Genomic DNA, 12,464 nt, shown 5'->3' on the forward strand with positions numbered 1-12,464 from the left:
CAGAACAACATTTTCTTAAGCTCAAGAAATATGTGAGTCTTTAAGACTGAAAGTGTTCACTGAACAAAATTAAGGTAAAAGGGTTAAACTCTTAGGCATGGTGGCTCATGCCTATAATCCCAGCACTTTGGGAGGCTAAGGCAGGAGGATCACTTGAGCCCAGAATTTCAAGACTAGCCTGGGCAATATGGTGAGACCCCATCTGTACAAAAAATTTAAAAATTAGCCAGGCGTGATGTCGCACACCTGTAGTCCCAGTTACTCAGAAGGCTGAGGTGGAAGGATCACTCAAATCTGGGAGGTGGAGGCTGCAGTGAACTATGATTGCACCACTGCACTCCAGCCTGGGGCAACACAGTGAGACCCTGCCTCAATAAAAAGAAAAAAATAAGATTAAACCTCCCTCACTAGCATTCTCAGTTCTCCTTACTCTATTTATTCCTTTTTTTGATAGCACTATATAATACTAGCACACTACATAATTGTCTTATGCATTATGCATATTATTTATGACCTGTCTCCCCTGCTAGAATGTAAGTTCCAGGAGGGCAGGAATCTTTGATTTGTTCCCTAATGAAGCCCAGCACCTTGAACAGTGCCTTGCACCCTGGAGCCATCAGTAAAGATACGTCAAATTGAATTAAAATCCAGACACATCTTGGTACAATTTCACAACTCCAAATATAAATGGGAAATCTTAAAATCTTGGGGATTTCCTAGAAAGAAAAAGAAACAGAACTTTCACCTGACATGAACAACATTGGATCCTGGACAACAATGAATAACATAACATCTTCATAGTTAGCAAGGAAGAAAAGCTTGGTACAATCTAAACCCTGCCGAAGTACCAGTTATTTGTAAAGGCAATCGTAGGGCATTTTCAGACATACAAGAACTTGGAACATTTACTGTTCATATTCCTTGGATGACAAAATTATTCAAACATATTTTCCAGCAAAAATTAAAGGAGGGTCCAAGAAAAAGGACAACATGGGATACAAGAAATTGAAACCCCAAAGAAGTGAAAGAAGCCAGCAAGAGATTAAGAGGATTCATCATTTTCAGATGCCCAAAAGGATTTCCTTGGACCAACATTTCAAATGGCATGAGGATTTACATTTATTAATATTCCCTGGCTCCAGTCATATTAATTGGTTCTTTTTTTAATGGGGGTTTTCCAGTAAAAAAAACAAAAAACAAACAAACAAACAAAAAACAGAAAACCTGCTAGACAAATTCTAAAAGAGCTGTAACAATTGGTTATTTAGTTAATAATATTTACATAGTCACAAAGCTGAAATGCTATTTAAAAGTTTTTAATTTTTGAAACAATTATAGGCAAAACATAGAAAACTTACTTGGAGTTACAAAATAAAATGTAAATTGTATAAACGTTTACCCTGTAAGAACAGTAACTGACAAAAATTGAGGTGAGGGCAGGGGGTGAGCAGAAAATATGCTTCTTTTAAAAAAAAACAAAATTGAAATCCCCTCTGCAGTCCTGGTCCTCTCTCTCCATCTGTAGAAGCAATCACTCTCCTGAAACTGGGGCATGATCAACCCGTATTTATATACTTTACCTATAAACAATATATAGTTATTTTATAAAAATTTAAAGTTTATGTAAATAATATCCTTACTTTTTTTTCACTTAAGTTTTTGAAATCCACTGATTTTTATACATTTGGTCACTCATTTTCACTGTTAGAGTATTGACTATACCACAATTTTTCATTCCCCTCACTAATGGGCCACTGAGTTGTTTCACTACTCCAAACCACGTTGTAGTGAATATCCTTGTACTGTTCGCCTTGTGCACATGCTCAGGAGTTTCTCCAGGGCAGCAATGCCTAAAAGTGAAATGGCCAGGTGCTGGGTGTGTGCACGTTATTTGGAGCCTCTTTATACTTGGTCGGTCCATCGCTTCTCTGTGATTTGGCTGAGATCAAGTGTGTACTTGATCAGTCCAGGACCAGCTCCAGCCAGTTCCTTTACTGACCTGCTGAGCTTTGAAAGCAAAGGCCCTTTAAGAGTCACTCAGCTTGGCTTTAATCAAGTGGCCTCAAGTTTTAGTGTGTCCAAGGACTGCTTGGGAAACTTGTTAAAAATGTAGTCTCCCGGATATTCTGATTTGTTAGCTCTAGGGTAAGGCCTAAGAATCTGAATCTTTAACAAGTTCCCCAGAGATTCCAATACAAGTAGTCTGTAGCCTACACTCTGAGAAACATTCTCCTAATCCGCAGCTACAGACAACACCTTTTAACCTAAACCAGACATCCACAAAAGGTGCTATGTGTTGCCAGAAGAATCAGATGGGTAAGGGGAGTCATTGCTTCCAGAATGTGCTGGTAGCAGAAACTCAAATCTCAAACAATGGTATACAATGGCCACAAATTAATAAGCAAGAGTTTTCACCCTACTTTGAGTCCAGGCCAAGACGTATAGTCTTCATTCTTGTCTCCCTGTGTGCAGGGACATTTTTTTGCTAGTTCACCCTTTTATCCCCACATCACCTTTAAAAGCCCCAGCTCTCTGCAGAGATGTCAGTATCCATTTTCTGCATCCAGTAAACTCAAAGCCTGCTCTTCTAACTTGGTGTAAACAAAAACCAAGCTTCTAGGTTACTGAGCTGGCAACCTCCCTAGAGCTGTGCCACGTTGCTCATAGACTCTAGGTCCCAGAGTTTAGTTTTCTCCTAGCCTCTGGGGCTTTTACCTATTTTCTTGGATGCTTGGATGTGTGTTTAAATGATTTTGTTCTATTTTATCCAGCTTTTTTTTTTTTTTTTTTTTGAGACAGAGTCTCGCTCTGTCACCCAGGCTGGAGTGCAGTGGTGCAATCTCGGCTCACTGCAAGCTCTGCCTCCCGGGTTCACGCCATCCTCCTGCCTCAGCCTCCTGAGTAGCTGGGACTACAGGCACACGCTGCCACGCCCGGCTAATTTTTTGTATTTTCAGTAGAGACAGGGTTTCACCGTGTTAGCCAGGATGGTCTCAATCTCCTGACCTTGTGATCCGCCTGCCTCGGCCTCCCAAAGTGCTGGGATTACAGGTGTGAGCCACCGCACCCAGCCTGTATCCAGCATTTTTAGGTGTTTTGTAGTGGAAGTGTTCTCAGATTATCTAATGAAGATAGTTTGAGATTTGAACTTGAAAAATTAAACTATCAGGTAAGAGGAGCAAAAAAAGAAGCATTTTCAGAGATGCAAGATTTCAAAAAAAATCTACCTCCCAAGGGCCTTTACTCCACCAAAACCAGGCAGTACACGATGCAGAGGAAGATGTGGGGTTCAGGAAACAGGAGCTGCAGCCCAGGAGTGAGGCTGAGGGGTCCCCTAGCATTGATGGGGTGACAGCTGTACAGCAAGCCTGGATGACAAACAGTCCTGCTTAGGGCAGGAGGGCTGCCTCCAAAGAAAGATGAAATTATTAGGTTATCTAGTATGTTTGAAGGTCTTAGAGACAAAAACTTTTTCACCAGAGGATTTGAGGCAGAAGTAGTGAGAGGAAATAAAAAACTAAGCAAACAGGCTTATATTCCAAATGAAGACCCAAAGAAACAAGGAAACTTGGCCAAGTGCGATGGCTCACGCCTGTAATCCCAAAACTTTGGGAGGCTGAGACGGGCAGATCATGAGGTCAGGAGATCGAGATCATCTGGGCCAACATGGTGAAACCTCGTCTCTACTAAAAATACAAAAATTAGCTGGGCATGGTGGCGTGGGCCTGTAGTCCCAGCTACTCGAGAGGCTGAGGCAGGAGAATCGCTTGAACCCGGGAGGCAGAGGTTGCAGTGAGCCAAGATCACGCCACTGCACTCCAGCCTGGGTGACAGAGCAAGACTCCGTCTTAAAAAATAAAAAAATTAAAAAAATAAAAGAAAAAGAAAAAAAAAGAAACAAAGAAACTTGCACATTTTTGTGCTAGGTTTAAATTTTTCACTACTATAAACCATGTTGTAGTGAACATCCTTGTACTGCTTGCCTTGTGTACATGCTCAGGAGTTTCTCTGGGGCAATGATGTATAAAAGCAAAAGGGCCAGCTGCTGGGTGTCTGCACGTTGTCTGGAGCCTCCTTATACTTGGTCAGTCCGTCGCTTCTCTGCTCTTTGGCTGAGATCAAGTGTGTACTTATCAGTCCAGGACCAGCCCCAGCCAGTGGGTAGTCATGAGGAAGTATGATTAGACAAAGAGGATGTGATCTAATGGAAAGAAACTGAGGGGAACTCAGCAAGTCCTGTTTGTTCAGATTCTTCTTGGTGTCTCTTCAGGATTAGGATGTTCCTAATGCCCCTTTCCTCTGCACATAGGAAGGCTACTTCTGGAGTGAGGGTTTTATGATTCACTCCAAAGAAGGGCAAGAGGGAGGTGAGAGTGACCTTACTAATTCTGCTGTTTTCTCAAATGCCAAGATGCTATCTTTTGGGGTAACATGTCCTGAACCTCATCAGGAGAGAGTGATTAATTCAGCTAGGGAGGCAGGCTAGTTAGATAGAGACTGTGAACCCTGAAAGACCAGGGCAGAGAGTGCCTTTCAGAAGAAAGGTAGTTAGAGCAGGTAGAATGGCCCAGACGCTATAATCCCACAGCATAATCTAGGAACTCCCAGCCACCTGGCCGGGGGAGGAAGGTTAGTGAAACCATTTTTTTTTTTTTTTTTTTTTTTTGAGATGTAATTTCCCTCTTGTTGCCCAGGCTGGAGTGCAATGGCGTGATCTTGGCTCACTGCAACCTCTGCCTCCCAGGTTCAAGTGACTCTCCTGCCGCAGCGTCCTGAGTAGCTGAGTAGCTGGGATTACAGGCACCTGCCACCATGCCCAGCTAATTTTGTTGTGTTTTGTTTGTTTGTTTGTTTGTTTGTTTGTTTTTGAGACGGAGTCTCACTCTGTTGCCCAAGCTGGAGTGCAGTAGCCTGATCTCGGCTCACTGCAAGCTCCGCCTCCCAGGTTCAAGCGATTCTCCTGCCTCAGCCTCCTGAGTTGCTGGGACTACAGGCAGGCACCACCACACCCAGCTAATTTTTAGTAGAGATAGGGTTTCACCATGTTGGCCAGGATGGTCTCAATCTCCTGACCTTGTGATCCGCCCACCTCAGCCTCCCAAAGTGCTGGGATTACAGGCGTGAGCCACCACACCTGGCCCAGTCTCCTAAATACTTATTGATGGCATTTACAATCAGAAAGATAACAAAAAGCCCTTATTTATGCAATAATTTACCAGGATATAGCTGATCTGTTAGCTGTGTAATTACTGAAGTATAAAACAAAGGTGTTTCCTGACCTCTTTATGTAAGTTATATCCTGCATGCATCACTTAAAAACCTCCTATGTCCATTTTGTGCCAGGGTGCATCCTAATATGGCGAGAGAGGACCGGGAGCTGCACTGGTGGTCCTCAGCATCTCTGTGCTTGGCCCAAGTCTCAATATCATGTGTATCTTTCAAATTCTCAGTAAAGGCCAATAGTGGATAAGATTACTGAGTCCTGTGAGTCTAATTGAACAATCTGATCTTTTATGTTATCCTAGGTAGGTAAACAACAATGTTATTATCCCCATTTGACAGAAGAAGAAATAGAAACCTAGCAAGGTTTAAAACCTTGCCCAGGCCAGGCACAGTGGCTCACGCCTGTAATCCTAGCACTTTGGGAGGCCAAGGCAGCCAGATATCCTGAGGTCAGGAGTTTGAGACCAGCCTGGCCAACATGGTGAAACTCCGTCTCTACTAAAAATACAAAATTAGCTGGGCGTGGTGGCGCACACCTGTAATCCCAGCTCCTTAGGAAGCTGAGGCAGGAGAATCACTTGAACCCAGCAGGCAGAGATTGCAGTGAGCTGAGATTGCGCCACTGCACTCCAGCCTGGGCAACAAGAGAGAAACTCTGTCTCAATTAAAAACAAACAAACAAACAAACAAAAATCCTTGCCCAAATTCACCTAGCTGTTGATGAGTAGACCAGGATAGCAGGATAGCAACCGGGGCTTAGCTAGTTTCTACCACAGCATGTGGCTAACTGGTTGGTGGTGTTATTCCCTGAAATAGGAATGTGATGAAATCTTTCCCCTCATCTCTGGACACAACTGTATGACATAGCTAGCACATTTCTGTCACATTCTTATATAAATGATCTGTTGAGGCCACAGGCTATCGTCAGACAGCCAGACATTCTTCCCGCTTCACTACCAGGATTTTGGCTGGATTTTTTTTAAGGTAGCAGAAATTTGCTTACAAGGAATTGAAAGAGGCTCCAGGGAAGGAGATGTAGTCAGTTCAGTTTGACATGTCTGTAGGACACCAACAGATTTCTAGACGTTTGAATATTCAAAACAAGTATTATGCTAAGAATGATCAGGGCTGGAGATACAGCTTTGGAGATCACCAGCACTAGCTGAAATCATGGGAATCCATGAGATTAAGCAGAAAGTGGGTTGAGAGTAGGAAGTAGACAGCCAAGGATGGAAGCATGGGTAATACCAGTGCCCAAGGTGGGGCAGAAGAGGAGGTTGTGATACAGCAAACTGAAAAGAAAACATTAGAGAAAGACAAGTGTGAAAAATTATAAAACTGTGTTACAAATTCCAGGTAAGGAGAGTTTCAAGGAGTGAATGGTCAACCACCAAGCCCAGTGAGGTCAAATAACATGACAGAAAAAGACTCATGGACTTGGCAGGTAGGAGATCACCAGCCAGTGGCCTTAGAGCCACTCAGGGGAGTGGTGGCCAGAGCCAGACCACAGTGGCATGAAGACTGTGAGGAGATGGAAATGTGGAGTGAAGAAACTTTGATAGGAAGGAAGAAGAAAGGAAGACACTCAGAAGCTGAAGCAGAGGCTTTGAGGAGATGTTTTTCTGTTAGGGAAATTAGTTATGTATTTGTGGATATCAAGGAAAGGAACCAGTGGAAATGGAGACATCAAAGTCACCAGAAACGAAATGGACAGGCCAGGCACGGTGGTTCACGCCTGTAATCCCATCACTTTGGGAGGCTGAGGCGGGTGGATCACCTGAGGTCAGGAGTTCGAGACCAACCTGGCCAACATGGAGAAACCCCATCTCTACTAAAAATACAAAATTAGCCGGGCATGGTGGCGCATGCCTGTAATTGCAGCTACCTAGGAGGCTGAGGCAGGAGAATTGCTTGAACTCGGGAGATGGAGGTTGTGGTGAGCCAAGATCGCACCACTGCACTGCAGTCTGGCCAACAAAAGCAAAACTCCGTCTCAAAAAAAAAAAGAAAAAAAATGGACAGGTAATTTAGCAAGACAGCAAGGGAATAAACTCAACAGCAAAGATGGAAAATTTAGCCTTGAAAAGAAGGGAAATTTCTGAGGCTGGAAGGAAAGAGATAAGCAGACCTACTTATAGCTGGGTTGATTTAGTTTCTGTTGGCTGGGAAATGAGTAAAGATGGGCAAAGTTAAATAAAATGTGTTCACATAATCAGTCTGGTCTATATTTATTTCCCTGTAACCAGAGAGGCAGCATATTCTAGCATCGTAGACTCTGAAACCCAACCTGCTGCTTTGAATTTTACTTCTGGCCATGACATGCTTTTTCGTGGAAGGTCATATTTATATCACTGCAGTAGAATCACAGCAACTGTGCCTAGTCTTCATAGATTATTTAAAAGATTCAGAACATGTGGGACAGATAATTTCAGTCCTTGAAGCCCTATTATTATTTTTATTGACACAACAACAGCCTTGATAATGTGGTATAAACTGGCCTAAATTTAGTTATTTATCTTATATTTGACTGCATCAAAGCAGTGGGTAAGACAGCTAATAATAAAAGCACAATTGGACAGTTAAAATGGATTAAGAAGAAAAACAACTATGACAAAAATGTAAACAATAACAATTACAGAAATGTAAATTTGAAAAATGAGGCATCTTGTGTTAAACAATCAAAAGCGAAGTCAAATTATTAAATCCTTGTAGGGTAGACTTTAGGAAAAGAGTAATACAGAAATTGCCAGCCAGTATTGAAATTGGTTTGGTTCTTTGAATACTTGCTAACATTTGTTGAGCACTTATCCTACATTGGGCACCGTTCTAATATGTATTCATCTCATTTTAATTTAACCCTCTGAGGTAGATCATGTTACTATTATCGTCATTCCTATTTTCCAAGTAAGGAAACTAGGGCACAGAAAGGTTAAGTAAATTGGCCAAGGTCTTATAGCAAATAAGTGGCCCAGCTGCAGTTCAAAACCAGGTAGACTAACTTTACAGCCCTTGCTCTTAACTAATACTCTAGATCTACAGTTCTCAAACGGGTCTCACGGACACTCCACGTTCTTAAAAATTATTGAGGCTTTCTTGATAAAACATTCAGCAAACTAGGAATAGAAGGAGACTATCCTCAACCTGATGAAAAACACAGCTAACATCATACTCAATGGTAAAAAGCAAAATTTTCCTCTTTTTTTTTTTCAGGTGGAGTTTCATTCTTGTTGCCTAGGATAGAGTGCAATGGCGCGATCTCGGCTCATCGCAACCTCTGTCTCCCGGGTTCAAGTGATTCTCCTGCCTCAGCCTCCCAAGTAGCTGGTATTACAGGCATGTGCCACAACACCTGGCTAATTTTGTATTTTTAGTACAGACGGGGGTTTCTACATGTTGGTCAAGCTAGTGTCGAACTCCCAACCTCAGGTGATCCACCTATCTCGGCCTCCCAAAGTGCTGGGATTACAGGCATGAGCCACCGTGCCCGGCCAACTTTTCTCTTAAGATCAGGGATAAGACAAGGATGCCTGTTTTCACCACTGCTATTCAACACTGTACTAGAACTCCTAGATGGAGCAATTAGCCAAGAAAAAGAAAAAAAAAAGCATCCAAATTGGAAGGGAGGAAGTAAAATTATCTTTATTAACAGATGACATGATCCTATATATAGAAAACCACAAAGAATACACACACACACACATACACACACACACACACACACACAAAACCCCTGCAAAAAGGCTGGGTGCAGTGGCTCACGCTTGTAATCCCAACACTTTGGGAGCTCAAGGCGAGCAGATTACCTAAGGTCAGGAGTTCGAGACCAGTCTGGCCAACATGGTGAAACCCCGTCTCTACTGAAAATACAAAAATTAGCTGGGTGTGTTGGCATGCACCTATAATCCCAGCTACTCAGGAGGCTGAGGCAGGAGAATTGCTTGAACCTGGGAGGCAGAGGTTACAGTGAGCTGAGATTGCACCACTGTACTCCAGCCTGGGCAACAGAGTGAGACTCCATCTCAAAAAACAAACAAAAAAAACGAAAACAAAAAACACACAAAAAAACAAACTCTTCAATGTCTGGCTTAATAGGAGACAGCAGGATTCTCTGCTTCTGCATTCCATCTGTTTCAGTATCGCAAGTCAAGTAGCCTTTGGAAAACCCCACTGCACGCTCCTGAGACAATGAGAGTAAAAAAGGCAAAAATGTCTTAGTATTTTTATGAAAATGCTTTTGACCTCACAAATCACTTGAAGGGTCTCCATGATCCTCAGGACCCCAGACCATATTCTAAAAACTTCTACCACCTACTATATAGACAGGGACTGCTTCATGGACATAGGACAGGTGCAGTCTCACAGGGCCCTGTGCTCTGAAGAGCCCCCTATTTGAGGTTTAGTGCTTTGCAGTTGCCATCTTGAAAAATTCTTAGTCATGTTATCTTCTTTTTTTTTGAGACGGAGTCTCGCTCTGTCACCAGGCTGGAGTGCAATGGTGTGATCTTGGCTGACTGCAACCTCTGCCTCCCAGGTTCAAGTGATTCTCCTGCCTCAGTCTCCCAAGTAGCTGGGGCTACAGGTGTGTGCCACCACACCTGGCTAATTTTAGTATTTTTAGTAGAAACGGGGTTTCCCCACATTGGCCAGGCTGGTCTCAAACTTCTGACCTCAAGTGATCCGCCCACCTTGGCCTCCCAAAGTGCAGGATTACAGGTGTGGGCCACTGTGCCTGGCCCTTAGTAATTTGATCTTTGAATCTGTGTGTTGTAAGTGAAGTCTGATGAAACAACAGGGCATGCACTGGAGCTTGCACCCTGGCTCATGGAGGGTCCCACCTCCCGCTGCCTCCCCACTTCCCAGGGACCAACCCAAGCCACTTGCTTCCTACCCCCTGGTGCCTTGGGCCTCACTTGGCCTGTCTCCCCAACTCCTGCCCAGCAACCACTGTCACCCTCCATCTCTGGTGGGAACCTTGGCACAGGAACCAGAAGGTCAGAGTTAGGCACGGGCACCCAGGTTGTAACTCATGGGAAGGCATGGCAGCAACCTACCTCACCCAGACTGGCAATGCCATGAAGTGTTCAGTAGCAACTCTTAAGGTATTTTAACAGATGTACTATACATCTATAGCAACTATAAAGGTATTTTAACAGATGTACTATACATCTATAGCAACTATAAAGGTATTTTAACAGATGTATTAGTTATTAAAATCAAAAATATAAACTAGGCTGGGCGTGGTGGCTCATACCTGTAATCCCAGAACTTTGGGAGGCCAAGGCGGGCGGATCATAAGGTCAAGAGATCGAGACCATCCTGGCCAACATGGTGAAACCTCGTCTCTACTAAAAATACAAAAATTAATTGGGCATGGTGGCGCACGCCTGCAGACCCAGCTACTCGGGAGGCTAAGGCAGGAGAATTGCTTGAACCCAGGAGGTGGAGGTTGCAGTGAGCCGAGATCATGCCACTGCACTCCAGCATGAGCAACAGAGAGAGACTCTGTCTCAAAAATATATATATATATACTAAATGATTGATAATAGAAAAATTTTTCTATTGAAAATAGAAAAATGACCTAGAAAAAGTAGTTTTTTCTTCATCTCCTACTATATCTCCTCACCTAATATTCACCATCTCAGCTCTTATCCATTGAGAAGTCCTGGAAAAAAATCATGAGCACAGAAGAAATGAGCTCCCCTGGGGCCACATTCTGGTTTCTAGATATATTTCCCACTGAAGGGAACAAACGGTCCTGGGAGAAAGGGCTGATTCCAGGTCTAGGAGAGGAGATATACCTCTTGGCATACTACAAATCAAGGAAGTGCTCAAAGACCACTGCCGTTGTGTCAAGAGACTCAGAAATCCAGGACCTAGAACAATGCCTGGTAATTAAAATGCCTAGACACCGAAATTGAAAATAAGCCCATGTGGATGTGTGCAGGAGGGAATAGGGAACAGTGTTTGCTACCTGCTCATTCTCTGTATTCAAAACCTTATGGCAAGGATGGTCTTACTCATCTTCTAGCTGAATACCCGATGCATAGCTCCAACGAAATGGCTATTGCTTGGGTGGGTGGATAGATGATTAGACGATGAATAGAGTGAAAAAGTAAGAGAAATTATAAAAATTGTTTAACTACTAAATAAAATATTGTGGGGAGTTCCAACGCCAGGAGCTTTCTTCTCAAGTTATTCTATTCAAATATATACAAAACTTTCTATCATAAACTACTTTCAACAGTAACAAAAGTCTGCAAGGTGGGAAAATCAAGGAAAAATAAACAAGAGAAAGAAAGAAGGCTGCGAATTTATTCACGCCATACTCAGAAGTGCTGAAGAAATGTTTTATTTCTCTGTAAGTGATCTGATCTTTTCTTTTTTTTTTTTTTTTTTTTGAGACGGAGTCTTGCTCTATTGCCCAGGCTGGAGTGCAGTGGCACGATCTCTGCTCACTGCAAGCTCCGCCTCCTGGGTTCATGCCATTCTTCTGCCTCGGCCTCCTGAGTAGCTGGGACTACAGGCACCGGCCACTACGCCCGGCTAATTTTTTGTATTTTTAGTAGAGATGGGGTTTTGCCATGTTAGCCAGGATGGTCTCAATCTCCTGACCTCGGGATCTGCCGGCCTCGGCCTCCCAAAGTGCTGGGATTACAGGCGTGAGCCACTGTGCCTGGCCAAGTGATCTGATCTTACCAGGTCCCACCCACTAGGTAACAGGGAAAAAATGTATTTCAGTCTATCCCACTGCAATTAGTCAAAGACAAGAATGTAACCAATCCATTTAAGTAAGGCTACCCCATAAGCAAAATGTCTCAGCCTGATTCCTCTCTCCACTTCCAGCTTATCTCTAAGGTAGCATCTGGGTCTACAGAGAAGGGGCCGATGTCACTTTGAGATATTGTGGGTTTAGAAGTCTCCCTTGGCCTCATGTTGGCCCTTTGGTATGTGCAGGCTGGTGATCACTGAGGGGCAGTTGGACCTGGCCCTGGTGTTCTGGGGTCCACAGCTAATCTCTGCAGTTGGTCTAACCAGCTTTGTTCCTCTCGGTCAGAGCCAAAGGGCCACTCTCCAGCTGGCTCAGCCTCACCTTGGCTTTCACTGACCCCATGAGCTCCACTGAATCACTGCCACATTGTCCATCTGGCCCCTGACCAGGAGGTCGAGCAATAGGGTCACCTCACCCTCTCCCAGCAGGTCCATGGCTCTTCATTCTGCATTCCTGGGAGCTAAAAGAGGCT

General features: G+C 43.6%; 1 pseudogene; it reads right to left on the bottom strand.

Moving 5' to 3' along the window:
• Positions 1-1,168: 1,168 nt before the first annotated feature.
• Positions 1,169-1,258, bottom strand: LOC112437230 (U7 small nuclear RNA; annotated as a pseudogene).
• Between the last annotated feature and the right edge of the window lie 11,206 nt (positions 1,259-12,464).

The sequence above is a fragment of the Pan paniscus genome, chromosome 16, assembly GCF_029289425.2.
Source record: "Pan paniscus chromosome 16, NHGRI_mPanPan1-v2.0_pri, whole genome shotgun sequence".
Taxonomy (NCBI): Eukaryota; Metazoa; Chordata; class Mammalia; order Primates; family Hominidae; genus Pan; species Pan paniscus.